This window comes from Furipterus horrens, unplaced genomic scaffold, assembly GCF_987537825.1.
Source record: "Furipterus horrens unplaced genomic scaffold, mFurHor1.1.pri manual_scaffold_4, whole genome shotgun sequence".
NCBI classification, from domain to species: domain Eukaryota; kingdom Metazoa; phylum Chordata; class Mammalia; order Chiroptera; family Furipteridae; genus Furipterus; species Furipterus horrens.
The window spans coordinates 151,029,720-151,049,193 of NW_028327174.1; the positions used below are offsets into that span (position 1 = coordinate 151,029,720).

General features: G+C 39.0%; 1 protein-coding gene and 1 pseudogene across 1 annotated transcript in view; one reads left to right on the forward strand and one right to left on the reverse strand.

Annotated features, from left to right (window-relative positions):
- GLIS3 (GLIS family zinc finger 3) overlaps window positions 1–19,474 on the forward strand; it is a 319,845-nt gene that overhangs the window by 27,748 nt on the left and 272,623 nt on the right. The window lies entirely within an intron of this gene.
- On the reverse strand, window positions 4,652–5,173 carry LOC150013074 (ferritin light chain pseudogene; annotated as a pseudogene).

Below are 19,474 nucleotides of genomic sequence, written 5' to 3' on the forward strand. Positions count from 1 at the left end.
TCACTGGGTGTGCTTTAGTGCATGTGAAATGGCACCTCGATTTCCCCCAAACCATGTCTATTGTCTCTTAAAGTTTATAGTTTAATTCTTCATTAAAATGTATCTCTTGGCAGCTGTCATATAACACAGATTTTTTTGTGTGTGCCAAGTGGTCAGCCAGGAAAACACGTAAATGGAAGCAAGAATTAGAACATATTCCTTGGTGGGCTTTAAAGATTAAAAGCCTGGGGAAGACTAGAGCCCAAAGCTGTTTGATCAATTATGTCAAATGATTAAAATGTGGGTGGAGGCTACATACATTATCCTGTATGAGTAGCCTTCCATTAGTTTAATATTTTTTTAATAATCTGTAAAGAGAGTGAAGTATTGTTAAACAAAGGTTTGGACTGGCACTTACTATGCTGAGCCTGTCAGCCCCTTTTCAAGGCCCCTTCCCCCACTTTCCACTGCTAAGATTTACTTAGGAATTTTTTCTTCTCAGACTGAATTAATAGAGAATAGAGTTAAATGTTTGAGATGGATAGAGAAGTGCAAATTGAGTCCATTCTCATCAGTGGCGCCCATTTCCGGTGATTCAATCTGTCTAGGCTAGAGAAGGCACAGTGAGAGACTTTTTTTGTTGTTGCTTGAGCATTCTGCTCTAGAAGCACTTGCCTCATCTGGGCTTTGAGCCTCCCAAGGTCAGGCCATTTGCCTGTGTGACCAAAGACCACAGCCTGGAGTCAACCTCAGTGGACTTAGGTGCTCAGAGTGTTCCAGATAGGACATTTGATTGGTATTGCTCTTAAAATTTACAGTGAAACATTTCAGGCTTGTCTCTCTAGAATGATTTCTTTCCTGTATTTTAGAATGGTTATTTGAAAGTGCTTCATTTTTTAAATTGGCATATGGATATTGGGTCTGGTAAGCCCATCCTTTGGTGATAAATGTTGCTGCTACTTAACCCTCTTCTGTCACTCTCCTCATTCCCAGTCACAATTTCTAGTGTGAAAAGATCACATAAATGGTGCTTTGTTAGCCAAGAGATGGGGGACCCCACCTTAGACAACAGTCTGAAGTAGAAATTCATCTTACATTGCATTTGTAGTAACTCCTACTATCCCTCAGAATTACCATGCTGCCTCAGGGACCCTTGCTTCATTCCTTATTTTTCTCTCCATCTATTCAAGTCTTGCTTTTGGGAAAGAGCTTCAGCAGAGAAAAATTCATACATATAAAACGGTGAATGATGGAGAAAAGATTCAGTGCTCATGCCCTCCCAGGAGTAGCTACGTTTTTACTAGGAAGGAAGTATTAAACTTCTCCCTTAGAATGAAAATTCCTTCAGGGGAATGGGAGGGAAAGAAAATAACTTACAAATTCTGAGCTACTGGATTACTTTAATCCTTGCTATAGCCCTCAGAGCAAAGTAATTTGTGGAATTTGAGATTCATACAGTTCTTTCTGCTGCATAATTAAAAATCATTATTTACTTTTGAGTCCTCCCACAGTTCTGGCGCAGTGATTAGGTTAACTTTTAGTAGACCCCAAATATATATCCATATCTTTCTGTCCATTTATGTACCTATCTCATCTTTTTATCTACCTACTTACTTACCGACCTACCTACCTACCTACATGTATATGGCTATATATGTATATATCTGTCAATCACTAACTCTAAGTGTACACACATACTTGGAGTTAGTGATGGAGATACAACGAGGTTTATTATTCTGTTGTTTCTGTTTCTGTGACTATTTGAAATTTTCTAATAATAGTAAAAAGTTAAAAGTACATAAAACAAATTTTAACTTATATGAAAGAAAAAGACAGTTTGTTCCCTCCAGCACATCTGAAAATGATACCCAGACATTTCTTAAGGTAACCTGTGTTCTGCTGATCTGAAAGAAAATTATTTTTTTTTCCATTGCTCTTGCAGATCTCTAAAATCACTCTGCTTAAGAATGAGATGAGAGATACTCTTAGGCAATAACATAATATCTGAAAAGACAAATGATAACTAGGAAGCATTTTTGCAAATATTAAGGTAATCCAACTTCTTATTCACGTTCTGTCTTTCTTCTTGTAATCATATAGTAACTCAGGATCCTTCAATCTAAATGTCTCCACAACCTGAGTCTAGGGAAAAAAAACAGAAGTTGAGGATTGTACCGAAGTTTTTAGGAGCTGGTCTAAAAGCTGCACACTTCACTTCTTCTGGCATCCCAGCCTCCAGAACTCAGTCACATGACCCCAGCTAATTGCAAGGGAACATGGGAAACGTGGTCTTTTTGTGTGTGTAGGAGGACTTAAGCACACTATTGTTTCTGTCCCAAGGATCTAGAAGTGCCCTTCCTACTTCACCCCTGACTTACCCTGATTCTCTGCAACCCCTTGAAAAGAAGAAGAAACGCGTGGTGACCCTGTCTCATCAAAGTGGTTTTGTTACTTTTTTCTTATCAGTCTTGGCTCCTATGACTTGCATTTCAATTTACTAAATCTTTCCCAGCCCAACCATTTTTTAAAATTTACTCTCCAAGGATTCCATTGACATACAGTCACCACTGCTGGGAAAACTCTTGTTATCTCAAGTGAATTACTCAGTTTCTTCTCACCTTGTCCGAATTACATGACCTTGGTGCATAATTCCCCACTGCTCATCATCCTTCTAAGTCATGAGGATGTGTGATGTCACCGTATCCCGGAGGCACTGACTCTTGAGGGAGATCTGCTTATTTTCAAGGGCAGGGTCATAATGAATCACTGAGAGATCCACCACTGTGTGCAGAAATTTGGTGTGAAGGGCTATTTTACTCAGACCCTGAAAAACAATATTCCCCATCTGTTCATAGAGTAGCTTATTTGATATACACAGTGCAGTCATAAATGTTCTTCTATTCTCTGAATGCTTGCTTTTGGTCATGAACTGGCACACACTCAAGGAAAAAATGACAATGTGCCTCTATGGACACTTTTGGTCCATTTCCATAAATATATTCAAACAAAATGAAATTGCCTAGCTCTTTATAATATGTCCTTTGGTGTGTTTAAGCTTGCAAAATTACCCCCAAGGATGACAAATTGTAAACATCATGCAATACCACAGTCCTGGTTCAAGGCCTGTTTCAGTGTTCTGCCGACACTCACCCTTCCTAGAAATGTTTAAAGTGTTTTAGGAAAATGAAGCTAGGCAAACAAGCTTATCGGGAGCGACAATGAAAAAAAAATAATTGATTCTAATTATGAAGCGTCACATATATAGAAACAAAGCTGCTTTTGTGTAGTGGAAAATCTACCTGTTCTCTGAAACACATAGAGTGCTTTCCAGTGGCTTTAGGTAATCAGGCTGACAAACTTTCAGGGCCTTGACCTTTTGGCCCATCTCAAGTGATTCAGCTGCACTTGTCGAAACTTGTTGAAGGTGTTGGTGGGAGGTATACTGGGATACAAGCTGTTATAAAGGTGTAACAATGAGACAGGATCCTTTTTTTCCCCCCTGAAAGTCCCAAACTGCATCAGAAATCCAGGTGGCTAGTGTTCAAGTTCTTGAGGCAAGGATTGAGTTTATGGTAATTATCTCTAGTTGTCTCTGTAGCAGATATTTCTCTCAACTTCCCAGCACATTGACCCACCTTTGGTGAGGGCTCCAGCTACTCAGGCTATCTGGGTCAGCCTGCTCCTGCTCCATTGTGTACCTGGGAAAGGCTGGCTTTCTTTTGTTCTCCTGGTTTTGTGCTATGTTTGTGGACTGGGGCTTTCATGATGGAACTAGTAAAGAAGGAGCAGTATAATCTGAACAAATAATGGAGAAATCACTAATTGCTTACTTTATTGAGGTAGTAAATCAAAATGAACAACCGTGTTACTGTCATTTTTCTTGAATTCAGAACTTTAGAAAAAATGAATTTTACTAGACCACAGGGTCAAGAACATAGATTTTAGTAGATCAATGGGTAATTTAGTTCAAAATTAAGAGTACATATTGACCATTTGGAGTGTCATAAAAGCATTTTTAGTTGCTTGATTGTAATAAGCCAGCAATCTTTGAAGGAAATGTGCAATCAGTGAGTAATGAGTTTGGCAAAAAATATAAATAAATAGAAACCCATTCTGTTCTGACTGAATGATGCTGCTGAGTGTCTTGACAGGCTCCTGTTGCACTTGTGAAATAGCTATGCCTGGGAGTGAAATTTTGAAGTTGGATTCTCAGCCAAAATTAGAATAGGCTTGATTGAGGGTGTCTGCAGTGAGGGACAATTTAAAATTCTTAAGTACAGAATTCATGCATTTCAAAAAAAAATTATACTGACCATCTCTAATTCACTTAATTTTGTTTCTCCACTCATTTTTACTGAGATATTATGTAAAATTCAAAACAATAATGTAAAATTATCTTAACATTGAAAGAAATTATAAGGTTATTTGTATAACTGTCTCACTTAAAGATCTTTTAGATATTTAAATATTTGGTTTATATTTACTTTTTGCTGTTGTTGTTGTTGTTGCAAAAAGCTTTATTGTTTGCATTTGGTCCACTGCATGGGAGAAGGCTCCAGGGTGGTCAAAGGGATGTCTATAGTTGTTTCAGGGAGAAGCTCAGGCAAAAGGCAAATGCCAGGGAAATACAGAGGGGCCCCTCAAAGGCCTCTGGGCTCCAAAGGCTTCCTTCCTAGTCATGCTTGAAGGTGAGCCTTTCGAAGAGACACTCACCCATCCCAGCCTGGGGGCCGGCCAGCTGGTGGATGTTAGTCAGGTGGTCGCCCATCTTGATGATCTTCACCTCCTCATCCAGGAAATGGTTCTCCAGGAAGTCACAGAGGTAAGGGTCTGTGTGGGCAGAACCCAGGGCATGAAGATCCAAAAGGGCCTGGTTCAGGTTCTTCTCCAAGGCCAAGGTGGCTTCCATGGTGTCCTGGGTTTTACCCCACTCATCTTGGGGAGGCTTCACCATGTCCTGGAAGAGAATGTGGCTACCACGCTGGTTTTGCAGCTTTAAGAGACGTTCGGTGCCCTTGTGCTTCTCGGCCAAGTCTCGGAAAAAGTGGCTCACACCCTGCAGAGCCACATCATCCCGGTCGAAAAAGAAGCCCAGAGAGAGGTAGGTGTAGGAGGCCCGCAGCTGCAGGTTGGCCAGGCAGTTTACGGCGGCTTCCACCTTGGTGGAATAATTCTGATGAACTTGGGAGCTCATGGTCGTTCTGCAATGAAGATTTAAGGCCAAAGAAATGGTGTTGGCTGGTCTCGGGGGCTGAGGATTGCTGAGGTGGTTCCAAAGGTGGTGACTATGAAAGATGTTGGAGGATACTTGGAAAGAAAGCGTGACCCTAGGTCTGTTCAGTCCAAACCCTGTTGAAGCAAGAGACAGATCCCAGGACCACAGAGGGTACTGTGCTATATTTACATTTTAATGCCAAGTCGTTCATCTGATTATAGATGTGCATGCTCTGTGTGGTCTCTAAAAGTGACCCTCCAGTGCAAAACAGAAAGAAAGATCTCTGGTGACTATCTCTACTTCGCTAATACAACTAATTATTGGACAACTGTTTCATGGCAATCTCTTTTTCAGGCCATGGGGATTTAGCAGTGAATAGATCAGGCTCAGTACTTTCTGTCCTTTTGGAGCTTACACTCTAGAAGGGAGATAGTAAATAGCGTGGGTACCTTTGGGATAGGGAGAAAATTTCAGGCAGAGAGAACAGCAAGCGCAGTGGTCTTGAGGCAGAAGTGTAGGCCTGGCATGTGTTAGAAATATTGAGAAGGCCAGGGTGGCTGGAGTACAGTGAAAGAGGAGGAGAGAGAAGAGAAAGTCAGGAAAAAAATGGGGGCTTGACATTTTTTAGAACCTTGTCAGAAAAGGATGGTTTTGAGAAGATGAGTAATAGCATCTGATTTATGTTTTAATACAATCAGTGAATGCTCCTTGGAGAGTATATTGAAGCAGAACATGGACTAGAAGCAGGAGGCCCAAACCTCCATGAATGGGATTATTGCAGTAGCCTCTCTGGTCTTCCTGCTTTTGTCCAGCAGTGGAAGTTGGGATAAACAGGTGGATTATAGCTATATAAACATAGATAGACCTGACAGGATTTCCCAGTGGATTGGATATGGAGTGTGAGAGGCAAGTGTCAGGGGTGATCCCAGGGTTTGGCTTGCATATCTGGAAGGATTCCCATAGCCTTTGACTGAGATGGAGGTAATTGTGGAAGGTTTGGGGAGGAAGCACACAGTTTTGTTTTAGATTTGTTAAGTTTCAGGAGCCTGTGATTGAGTCCCAAATGGTGAGTCTGGAGATCAGAAAAGTCTAAACTGATATGTAATAATTTTGGGGATCACCTGTGTATAGATGATGGTGTTTATGTTTATGAGATTGGCTGGCCTGATTTAAAGTGAAATGAGAAGTAGAGTCATGAAAAGACATGTGTCTTTGCTCTTGGATTCCATGAGGGTGGGTGAAAGAAGAGTGAGTAGTAAGAAGAGCAAGCTGCTCTTCACCCAGTACCTTGTATCTCCTTTGCCCTGCTTAGGGTGTTGTCCTGACCCCACCTCCAATTCATTTATGTAGAATTTCAAGGGACCATTGAAGATTTTAAAAAATAGGTTTGAAACGGTTGTTCCAAGTTGGCCTGCCATTGGCATACCTGTATTTTTGTCTCCAGACCAGAAGATAAGCAGACAGAAAACAAGGAAGACAGGCTCCAAGTTAATAAAGATGTTTCTATCATCATGGTTTTATGCTCTTGACATTGAGGGGATGTTAATGGTATGATATATATGCCTTAGTTCATATAGAACTTAATATTGTAAAAAGAAAAATAACATTGTCAGTTCTACCATTGGGGTGACATTGAGGTATCAAGGGATCCAGGAACAGACTGGATGAATTCTTGGTCATTGTGTGTTAAAAGGATTCAGAAAGCAGTGGGTAGTCCACCCCCACCCTGTTTTTAACATCGAGATGCTGAGGTTCTGTCTTTTAATAAATTAATTTATCAGTGAGTTTGATGGTATCATATGTACTGGAATTTATCTTCTCAATTGCTTGGCTGACTTCTCTTTAGAGACCCTACTCCAAAAATGTCTCTGTAGTGTTGATAAGGAGCAATGTGAAATGGCTGCTCATTGGAGGCTCTTAGGGTTGTCCTCAGATTGGTGTTCTGAATGTGTAAGGTGAGGGAAACGCTCGGGGGCTCTGTTCTTGGTCACTGAAGCTCAGTGAGTCTGTGGGAATAATTTTAATTTTAAGATCACACAATTACAATTATATTTCTTTTTTACTGAAAAAAGTGCTTAATGAAAAACCTTTTTTGTTTCATGCATTGGGTTTGTTTACTGTGGATCGTGATAGCTAGAGAACAGAACCTTACATTTTAGCTTTTGGAAAATTTTATGATGTTCATGTTTGTGGTAATAAAACTTCTTTGGCTCCAGAGAACCTATTTTATTTTATTGAAGTGTTATGGCATAGCTACATCCAGAGAAAGGATAGGGATTTTTTCCTCTTTATATTTATTTTTTCCTTCTGTTATTTCCCACCTCCTCCCATCTTTCTAGCACCTGCTCATTCCGTTTTTTTTTTTTTTTCTTTCTATGAAAAGCTATTGAGGGTGACTGCAAAGAGAAAATGGAGGTTTTAACAGTAATATTTAATATATAAGTCCATATCTTATGTGTTTATATCTACTTGGGGGGTTTGTCTCATATTTTCTAGCAAGGTGAACTGTTTTACTACTTAGGGCAAGGTTTCACAACCTCACACTACTGACATTTTGGACCAGATTATTTTTTGTTGATAAGGGGTTCACCTGGGCATTGTAGGATGTTTAGCTGCATTGGAGGCCTCTATCCAGTAGATGCCAGTAGCACCGCTTCTACCCCCTGTAGTGACAAAACTGTTTCCAGGCATTGCTATATTATCTCCTGGGGGGGCAACATTGCCCCTGGTTGAGAGCCATTGCATCAGGGGACCCTGAATTTATCAGCCTTATTCATGTAGATACAGGGCAGTTATTTTGAGATTACAGCCAGTGCCTGAAATACGAATACTTCGCTTAAAACAAAAACAAAAAAACTTCACTTAGCATTGGCAACTTAGGAGACCTCTCCTTCTTCCCTGGCCTCACCAAGGACCCTGGCCATGACCTCTGCAACTTCTGATGACTAGTTGATGAACAAATAATCCTTATATGTCTAAGAATACAGTAGGAAAGGATGTAAGTTGTTCAAAGTATCCAGGTGTCACTGAGATTTTCTTTTCTTATGGAAATACTGATATAAATGGAGGATTTGTTTCCTGTCTTATAAAGAATGGTTGTATCTAGAATTTATCCTTATCTGATGAGGGAGCATCTAGAGTAGAAATCATGTGTATTCTAAGCCAGAATGCTAGCCTGAGATGACAATAATTGCTACCAATATTCAACTTCTTATCAATTATTTATAGTGAAACTATAGTGCTGAAAATACACAGAAATATAGAAGTCCAAAATTTCAGATTCATAGTGTTTGTCCTTGGGATGCTCTGCTTCTTGATTCTGGAAGTGAAGCCCATTTCACTCTTCCATTTAGAGTAAGTCATCAAAAGGGTGCACTTTTAGTGCTCAAGATGGCACTAAACACAATGACACATTAACAGGAAAGGGAGTTCCCTTTCCATCATAACCTTGAGATCTGCAGCTGTGTCAAGCCAACAGTACTTCAGTTTTACCACATATGTGTACTGTTTTTCAGTGCTCCTGAGATTACTCTTTTTTTTTAAATGAGCTGATTATAATAGAAGCAGTTTTAAAAACACAGACTTGTGGGTCTTCATCAGGAAAACCATAGGTACAATTATCAGTAGTTACAGGTATTATCCTAGAAGAATAATTTCCAAACTATAAGACACTAATTGTTTAGCTAACCTGTTCCACCCAGGGAACTTTCTGAGCCAAGATTGGGTTTGGCGATATTTTATATAGAAATATTAGTGGCATTGATAATAGCATTGACAAATGAAAGTGGCCTTTATGTTTTATACAGAATAATGAGAAGTCTACTATGTTCAGAACAGAAGACAGTCAAGTAGGAATAACTGTCTTTGGACACTTCCTTTAGGACCCCAAGAGTAAAAGAGTTTTCGTAGTTTGAGATAGACTGTAGGGAAGTTGAACTCTACCCAAGATAATAACATCTTCCATTTGTTAAGTAAAGTTTACAAAGCACTGACTCATGTATAATCTCATTGGAGTTTCACAGTAATCTTTTGAGGTAGAAAAATTGCTTACAGTTTTTATTTCCAGTTTAAAATGAGGGAACTGCTCACATGCCTTTATCTAAGGTTATATAGCTATAAATACTGGTTTGTAAACCAGGACCCAAGTCTGTTGGACTCCTGGAAAGAACATTTTTTCCATTCCATGACAGCTCTTCATGAGTCATGTTTACTCCATTCCACACTCTGCTGTTTTCCAAGGCCCTCAATCCTAATTCCTTCCTGCACAACTCTTTTCATTTGCAGGTCCCATGTACAACTAGAGGGTCCCTGCAGGACCATTATGCACATAGACCATGTAGAATTTCATCCAATGGGCAGTTTCTACCTGGGTTAGTTAAAATTATACAGCGATAGAGTTGGTGACTAAAATGACTCTCTGTGCCTGGGAACTTTACAAGAATCAGTTTATCCCCCTCCACCTCAATATTATACCACTTAAAACATTATATAACTCAATAATATTACTTGTAAAAAATGGCCTCTCAAGTTCTGCTAAATTGAAAGAAAAATGCACCACTGGTTTTATTTCTTTGATTAAAGAATGACCCTGGTATCTGACACCAAATCATTTCATCTTGTTTAAGATGATATAATTTTGTCCTTTTGTATTTGGTTATTCTGGAAAAAGCACATTTTTGCTTAATACAAAACTACATATCTCTGAACCATGTTATCAAGGAGCAATAGAAATGAGCTTGTTTTTTTACCATTTGTTTTTCCTAATTAGGTGTCTTTTATCCTACTTGGTTTTATATGCTTCCTCTTTAAAAAAACCTACTAATACACTCATTCCTATTTTCCAAAAGTTATTTGTCCTTTTGTCATAACTGATAGATTTTGTGGGACCAGAATGCAAGTAAGAAGACAAAAGTTTAGTGATGAGTATAGTATGTGGTTTAACAGCTTAGACATGGCATGGTGTGAGACCAGTTAAGATAGAAGGAAAATGACCTGCTAGTGTAAACCTTGTACCTTTGCACTCCTTCACTTGTTCTGCTTTCTGTTGTTAAGAACTTTGATTTCTATTACCAATATGTAACAGAAAGAAAACTAAGGAAGAATAAGAATACCACAACGTTTTCTTTTTATAACATTTTACACTTTTTCAAAACAATCTTCTATGGTATGGGTTATTTTATTGTTGCAAAATCTAATATGGAAGGGAGAATGGACAATCTTACTATTTTTATTTTACAGGCTAGGAAACTGAGGCTCAGAGATTTTTCTGTGAGAGAATTGCCAAGTTAATCAATTCTATTACAGATTTTTAAATATTATGCTGTGAATGTTATTATTGCCAGGAATAATTTTAGGAATTTGAAGGTAAAAACACATTTTAAGCAATATAAATATTTTGTGGAAGGAGGTGATATATAAATAAAGTGCAAACAACCTTTAAAAATATATAACTGTAAACATATTTCTGTTCATACTTGATATGTAACTTACCATGTTCTACAAAACAGAAACCAGTAGAAATTTACTTGGCAGGGGCTTAGAGAGCCAGGCATTAGCTTGGAGCAGGACTTTATTGTGGGTTGAATTGTGTGTCCCCCAAAATAATATGTTGATGTCATCACCCTCAGTACTCAAAATGTGACCTTATTTAGAATAGAGTCTTCATAGAGGTAATAAAGTTAAAATGAGGTCATTAGGGTGAGCCCTAATCCAATATGACTGGTGTCCTCACAAAAACGGAAAAGTTGGACACAAAGATGGCCATAAACAAAAGAAGATGGGAAGAGACAGAGACACAGAGACTAGAGTGATGCTTCTATGAGCCAAAGATTGCCAGTGAACCACCGGAAAGCCAGGGGAGAGTATGGATCCTTACTCACAGCCCTCAGAAGAAACCAACCCTTCTGACACCTTGATTTTGGACTTCTAGCCTCCAGAACTATGAGACAAGAAATTCATTTATAGTCTGTGGTAACTTGTTACAGCAGCCCTATGAAACTAATACAGACTTCCCTTTGTACCAGCCTTCAACAGGCTGCTGCAGGTGTGCCACTGTCACTGCCTCTATTCCTTCTTGCTGAGTTGTAAGCCATGCAGCCAGATACTGAATTTTATCTTGAAAGCAGTAAGGAGTCACCTGAATATATTAAGAAGGGGAAGAAATGCTCAAACCTGTGCTTTAAGTGCTCGCTTTGGCTGCACTGTGGAGAATGGGTTTGGGAAGTATGGTAGGGGCAAGACCACATTTTATATCAGTCCATTTGAGAGATGATGAGGGCACAACCTAAGGTGAGGAAGCACGAAATCAATCATTCTCCTTAAGTTTCCAAGATGTTAATCAGTACAGACTTGTGCACAAACTCTTTCTTAGCCTGTGGGCCAGTGCAGGATGGACTGGATGTCTCTTGGTGACACGTTCTGGGCTGCCATGCATCAGAACTCCAAATATACTTGCAGTGCATGTTATCTGAAGTCCACCTCATCGTAATTTTGGAATTACCACACTCTGGTCTTGATACAGGCATCCCATACTTTGAGGTTTGAGACCTAGCCTGGAGTGATAAATGATTAAGTTTCTGGGGAAACTAAATTATGAGTCTCTCCAGAGAAGTGTCTGTTCAGGTCCTTTGCCCATTTTTTGATTGGATTGTTTGTCCCCCTTGTGTTGAGTTATATGAGTTCTTTATATATTTTGGAAATCAAACCCTTGTCCGAGGTATCATTGGCATATATTATCCCATACAGTTGGTTCACTTTTCATTTTGCTGATGTTTTCTTTAGCTGTGCAGAAGCTTTTTAATTTGATGTAGTCCCATTCGTCTATTCTTTCCTGTATTTCCCTTGTCCTAGAGGATGTATTGGTGAAAATATTGCTACGTGGGAGATCTGAAATTTTCCTCCCTATGTTTCCCTTTAGGACTTTAATAGTGTCACGGCTTATATTTAAGTCTTCTATCCATCTTCAGTTTATTCTGGTGTATGGTGTAAGTTGGTGGTCTAGTTTCATTATTTTGCATATCCCTGTCCAGATCTCCCAACACCATTTATCAAAGAGGCTATTTTTACTCAATTTTATATTCCTTCCCCCATTGTCAAATATTAATTGACCATGGAGACATGGGTTTATTTCTGGGCTTTCATTCTATTCCATTGATCTATGTGTCTGTTTTTAATGCCAGTACCAGACTGTTTTGATTAGAGCAGCCTTGTAATATAGTTTGATAACAGGTATTGTGATCCCTCCTACTTTGTTCTTCTTCCTCAAAATTGCTGAGGCTATTTGGGGTCATTTATGGCTCCATATAAATTTTTGAAATATTTGTTCCATATCTGTGAAATGAAGGCCCATAGAAATGAAAGGATGCTCAACATCACTAGCCATTGGAGAGATGCAAATTAAAACCACAATGAGAAACCACTTCACACTGGTCATAGTGGCCATCGTTAACAAATCAACAAGTAGTAAGTGTTGGCGAGGATGCAGAGAAAAGGAAACCCTCATGCATTGTTGGTGGGAATGCAGACTGGTGCAGCCACTCTGGCAAACAGTATGGACTCTCCTCAAAAAACTAAAAATGGAACTGCCTTTTCATCCATTGGTCCCTGCTGGGATTATACCCTAAGAATCCTGAAACACCAATTCAAAAGAACCTATGTACCTCATTGTTCATAGCAGCACTATTTACAATAGCCAAGTGTTGGAAACAGCCTAAGTGCCCATCAGTAAAGTAGTGGATCAAAAAACTGTGGTACATTTACACAATGGAGTACTATGCAGCAGAGAGAATGCAGGAATTCCTTCACTTCGCAACAACATGGATGAAACCGGAGAGTATTATGCTATTATGCTAAGTGGAATAAGCCAGGCCATGAAAGACAAATATATGATCTCACCTAATACAGGAACCTAATGAACAAAATAAAGGAACGAGCAAAATAGAACAAGAGGCATGGAAATAAGGAACAAACTGACAGCAACCAGAGGGGAGTAGGAAGGCAAATAATGGGGAAAAAGGGGGAAGGGCCTAATCAAGGAACAAGTATAAAGGACCCATGGACATGAATAACTGGATGGGGTTTGACTCTGGGATTGGGAGAGTGGGCAGGGCAGGGGACAGCAATGGGGGAAAATTGGGACAACTGTAATTGAACAACAATAAATTAAAATAAATGAGCAACAATTAATTATGAGTCTTTATATTTGAATCAAGATTCCTGGAATTTTACGTCTCAATTCTGATCATGGTTTTTTCTATTAAGAGAAAGCAAAAAGGTGAAGAATTATGATGGTATAGCAAGTGATAAAACAATATTTCAATAAATTAGAATTTAGATTGTTTAAAGCTGTCTCCATAGTTTTAAGGCACAGTTGTACTATGTACAGTGGGAAGAAAGAAATGCTGCCGAGGCCTTAGTTCACTTCCAATTAATCTCTCAGGGTAATTTGTTTACTGGATTCTGCTGCCAAACCTATGAGTTGCTTTCTTCAGGGTTGAGGGTTAGTTGATGAAGTGATTTATTATGTTTCAGTTACATAGCATATCGATCTTGCTCATGGAAAATGTTAACTGTGTCCCTTCTCTATCATTCATCTTCCACTTCCCTCATTCATTATTTCCATTCCCCATCAGTAATTCTTGTATCACAGAGGAACACCTCATTAGGAATATTCCAAGGTTAGTGAATGACATGGCTCTGTGTGTTGCTACAGGATTTTTAAAAGGCATTCATTATGCAGCACTGCAAGAGGGAATTAACATTTAAGTAAGAAAGTGTTACAAAGTCTTGAAAGTGGATCCTTTCTTAGCTTCTTGAGGAATCACACTCTGGGATACAGAAGTTTGTTTTTATTGAATATTTTCATACTTCTTAATACACCAGCTCTTCCTTCTTTAATCATCTAGTGTCCTGCTCTGTAGAACGATCTGTGGGCTCCTCAGTGTGACACTGACACTGTTTTTAAAAAGTTATGAACTATTTCTGACATACATAAAACAATAAGAATAATATAACAAATACTCAAGTAGGCCAATGATTCAGAATAGAGCTTAGAAATGACCCACAAATAAATGGAAACTTATATTTCAGAATTCTGTGGGTTTTTTCCTTAGCTGAGTTGTGGGCCTTCCTGCTACTTTGGGGAATGGGCAAACCTGGTACCATTGGGTTCTTGGAACATGATCCCAATAAGTTCTCTGAATTGATTAGAATCAGGTTATAACAAGGAGATATTTTTGACATTGAGCAGTGTGGCTCAGTTGGTAGGAGTGTTGTCCTGTAAACTGAAAGGTCACGGGTTAGATTTCCACTGGACACATACCTAGGTTGGGGGTTCAGTCCCTGGTTTGGGTGTGTATGGGAGGCAACCCATCAGTGTTTCTTTCTCACATCGATGTTTCTCTTCCTCCCTCTCTCTTTCAAATCAGTAAGCATTGTCCTCAGGTGAGGATAAAAAATAAAAATTAAAAATATATAAAAAATTAAAAAATATTATTCTGGCAAAATATTTTGGTCAGTGTGTGTCTCTGACATCTTGCATTGAATAACCTAACTCACGATGTCTCCAGTCAAAAATTCCCAAAAAGGAAGGAAGATAGTAGAGGTGGTCATAGGAGATGCCGCCTTCCTCAATCTGTCTTCTCACTGAAGGGTACACACATGTGACCTCTAAGATAAAGTGACAAAAAACATCAAGCGAGCACACCTTCTGTCTGCAGGTGATCCCTGAAGCCCAGGGTTTCATTTAGGCCCATGTTTGTCTCTATTCTTTCTTACAGTGTAGATGACCTGTTATTGTTCTAGATCTTCATTAAAGCAGAAGATCACACATACATTTTTACTCTCAATCCTCGAAGAATCTTTTCCTTTTGTTTCTTAATTTACAGTAGAGGTAACCTTAATTCCAAGTGGTTTTGGATAGCAGGGAATTTTTTTTTTTAGAGAGAGAATATTTTCTTAGACTTGTAACATCATAAACTGGAAGCCCAGTTACATGATCAAGTTTAGGTATATGTATTGCATACAATTTACAATTTTTTACAAATAGAAAATCAGTAATACCGTACACTGAATCTATGCTGATTCAAGTTGAGGAATCTTAAGCATAAACAAGTTTGACAAAGTCCTTTAGAGGTAATTTCTTTGGGGTTTACTGCAACACCTTTTGTTATTTCGTTTGTCATGTAAATTCCAGTAAGTCTCTCTGAAATCTAAAGGAGGATGCCTCTGCCCCAGCAGGTTGGAGATGTACTGCTCTCTCTGCCTGTAGGTCCATCTTGCAAACAGAACCCTCCCCAAGGAGTGAGGAGTGACTTCATTTTAGCTTATTCCACCCTTGCCATTAGTTTAGAGGCTGTTTTACCCCCACCTCGTCTCTCCCTCTCCCCCGCTCCAGCCTTGTTTAGAAAACTAGATCACACCTCAAATTAACTCCGAAACTCAGGGAGGTAGTCTTCCGTACAAATAACCTCAGTAAAGATATTTTACTGCAGTTTTTAATTTAGTCCTTTAGCCATTACTTAGATTTAAGTAAGTACTCTGCCTCCTCACCTTCTAATCCCACCTTGTGAAAATTATAAATGGTAACCAAATTGAAGAAAGGGTCATTGAGAACTTCGAGTTCTGGAGTTATTCACAGGATGAATGCATTACTTCTGTTTTTGGTACAAGTTAACAATACAAATGACCTTGCAGTTGAAACTATTCCTCACTAGGTATAGGAATGATTCAGTCTATGTATAACACAACTGATAGGAAAAAAAAGAAACTAATATTCATATGTACCTTAGTCTAAATGGAGTCCATTAACCGCAAATTGTCTGGTTATTTTAGCACTATTGTAGAAACATAGATTTTAAGTCACTTTTGGTGATTCAGGAAAGTTTTTAAGAATTATCTGTTTAATCCTTTGGTGAACAAACTTATCTTTGTTCTTTTTCTTTCAAAATATATGTCTAATTTTGCTTTGCATCTGGGTGTATTCCTGTTATGACAGAATTCGTAGCGGGGATTTTTTTTTTTTTTTTTTCTTGTTCTGTTTACTGGGTATAGAGAAAATAGAGCAAAAAGCAAAGAACCTAGATTTGGGGGTAAATCCAGCTGGATTTGATTCCTTGCAGTGTCACTTCCTGACTCTGGAATCCAGGAAACTACTTAACTCCCGTAAGCCTTAGTTTCTTAGCCTGCAAAGAAGGAAGATAATAATACTTATAAAGTTGTTGGCAGGGTGAAGAGACATAATGAAGAACAACAATGCCAAGTAATCAGTAGGCACTCACTTCTTAAGTGTTAGTTCCTTTTTCTCCTAGTGTGAACAGATTGAGGTTCAGCTCAGTTTAGCTGAAGTGTAGATGGATTCCTTCAAAGTGAAGCAAACTTATAGCTAACTCATGTTTGCCATTCATTCCCTCTGAGAGAAATCAGTGAAGTGAAATGTTATATTCAAGAGGACAGAATTGCTGACAAAGGAGAGAGCAGAACCTATAGATCCCTTTTCTCAAACCCAGACCTTTTCCCTTACAGCATAGCTTGATCCTTGGTTCAGTAAGCCTTACCCTCAAATTATATAAAATTTAGCAGCCGCCTAAACAAATCTCCTATTCTAGCCAGCAAAGAGATACGAGCTAATATGATCTCTATCTACTTGGGCATCCTATTTTTATAACGATGTGTTAAGACAAAGTTATACTATGTATAATTTGTATGCCCATGGTTATCATGAAACTAATATCTCTCCTGAAATTAAGAGGTGTTCAGAATTTGGATGCCTTTTTGGTGAAGTATGAGATGGCACCCAGTTATGAAGTTTATGACCAGGGAGTGGCTTGTCTAAAAAGTGTGTGCACTTAAAATTGAATAGATGTTCCAGATTTCACCTCCAGAGGCAATTTTACTGATTTGCATTAGCTATGAGAGTGCCAGTTTCTCCCACACTTCACCAACACAGTATATCAGCAAACTTTATTATATGCTAATCTTGCAGGTAAAAAATGTTTGTCTTTTTAAGAATTCAGTAACCCGTTTTGACTTTCTCCCTTTTTCCTCAGCCCCTCCATCCTTCCTGTCATGGTCTCTCTCCATCTCTTTCCATTTATTATCTGATGTTTTTGGTTGAGATTTTATATGACTTCAAGTCCTTTATTGGAAATCATCAACTGAAAAGAAGATCTAGAAGGACCCAAATTTAAGACATTTGCAGGAAACTTAATTCAAAGAGGATGAGAAAAGCAGTGAATCATTCCCCCAAATTGATTAATTGTAAAATATTGATTCAACATATGGTTGACCTAAAATTCCTAGGTTTTTGGAGTGGAAATTTAGGTGAGGCCTTAAGGGTATTGAAGAATTGATGATGAGGCCTTCTGGTCAACTTATTCTATTGTGACCAATGAATATATCTTTGACCTCAAATGACCTCAAATTCAACTGGAAGGTGTTTAGTGACACCGAGTCCAGCACATCCACTACAATCTAGAAAACTTGTAGATGTCCAAATTAACTTTACTGCGGGGTTAGGAAATGAGCTAAAAATGCCTTCTGTAAGCTTCCTCAAGACTAATATCCAGGCTCTTGATTATTTACACTTCCTCACAGTATCACGGGAGGACAAGCTCATAATAAGCATTTGCTCATGTCAGTTTGTAATGTGCTAAAAAACTGAGTGACTTTGGATTCAGAGTCAAAATGCTGGGGGCTTTTTTTTTCCTTTGGTGCATGTAGGCCACTCTGGTGTTCCAACTTTGACTGGAAAGCTCCTACCAGGTCTGCAAAGGGAACACTGAAGTTGGTCCTTCTCTGCCTTCCACATGCCTTTGTTCTCCCTTCCTGAGCACTTTGCAAGAGCTGTTCATACTCATTGAAAACATTAGGATCAAGGTGATTGACTTTTTGGTATATTTTCAGTAGGAACATGTATTCATTGTTTGAACTTTTTTTTTTTAAGGCAGCATAGTATAAGGATAAAGAACATGACTCTGAGCCAAATGGCCTGAGTTTAAATTGTGTCTCTGTCACTTAACATGTTACTTACACATTCTGTTGCTAAGTTTTCTCATCTGTAAATGAGAGTAGTTAAAATATGCATGCATACATACATATGTGGGTGAGCATGTATGTGTAGCTTAATGAAATGCCTGATTTATAAGTGATCTGTATGCTTATTATTAAGTACCATTTTTTAAAACTTCAGACACTAAGGATAAGTGGAAAAATCCTTACTATGCATAACTCTTGCAAACATTTTACTCATTAACTTTACTCACAATAACTCTGTGATATTATCATACTCTGCTTATGTGTGGAAACTAAGACACAGAGAGCTTAAATAAGGAACTTACCTAAGCTGGCATTTGAAGTCAGACTGCAGTTGTAACCACTGCTGTGCATGAAACATACAATCTAGTGATGCTAGCATGGGGGCAGTAGTAATAGTGGGAGTTCCAGCAATAGCAGTAACAGGAGTAATACCAGCCAAGTGGTCACATCGTGTGCCAGGTGCCATGCCCACCACTTCACGTGCCTTACGATGGAGGTGCTATTGGAATACCTGCAAATGAAGAACCTGAGGAGCACAGCTGCTGTGGTGGCTGCCATGTGACCAGGCCGTAAACTGAGCCCTAACTTGCTTCCAGTGTCATTAGCCTTAATCCCACCCTGAGTGCCTCCAGTGGGACTCCATGCCTGGACCAGGTGGCCTGGTGTATCAGGTAGGACAGCAGTGTGGTTCATGACTTGGAAGCTTGCCTTTTTCCTTCCACCCCTAGCCCTCTCTCATCTGATTCTGCTTGGGAAGCCTTTTTTTTTTTTTTTTAAGTCCCAAAGAAGGTTCAAATACAAATTCTCCTGTGACATACCACAGGAGCTGTAATCAAGTCTTTGTTTTTGTTTTCAAACGTGAGTCAGTATTCAGACCCTCAATACGAATGAATTCAGGGGATTTTCTTAAACTCAAATCAAATACCGAATAAGAAAAAACCATTTTTTTGGATATTTTGGGAGTTATAGCTAAGAAGCTAACACTAAAAGGTCTATTGTTTTCTAGAAGATGATGAGGTTTCTGGTCTTTGTAGAAGGCAAGAGATAGTGCAAGTCATCTATACCGCAGCTATGCCTAATACGTATTTCTGGGATAAGCACTTTGCTGCAGATGGGATAGGAATGGGAAACACACACCACTGAAGTCCCTCAGAGCCCAGACAAGACCGCTGTAACTGACGCAGGACAGAAGGGACTAAACAAGGAGCAGTTCTTGGATGTAGCACCCTTATGCCAAGGACATGGTAC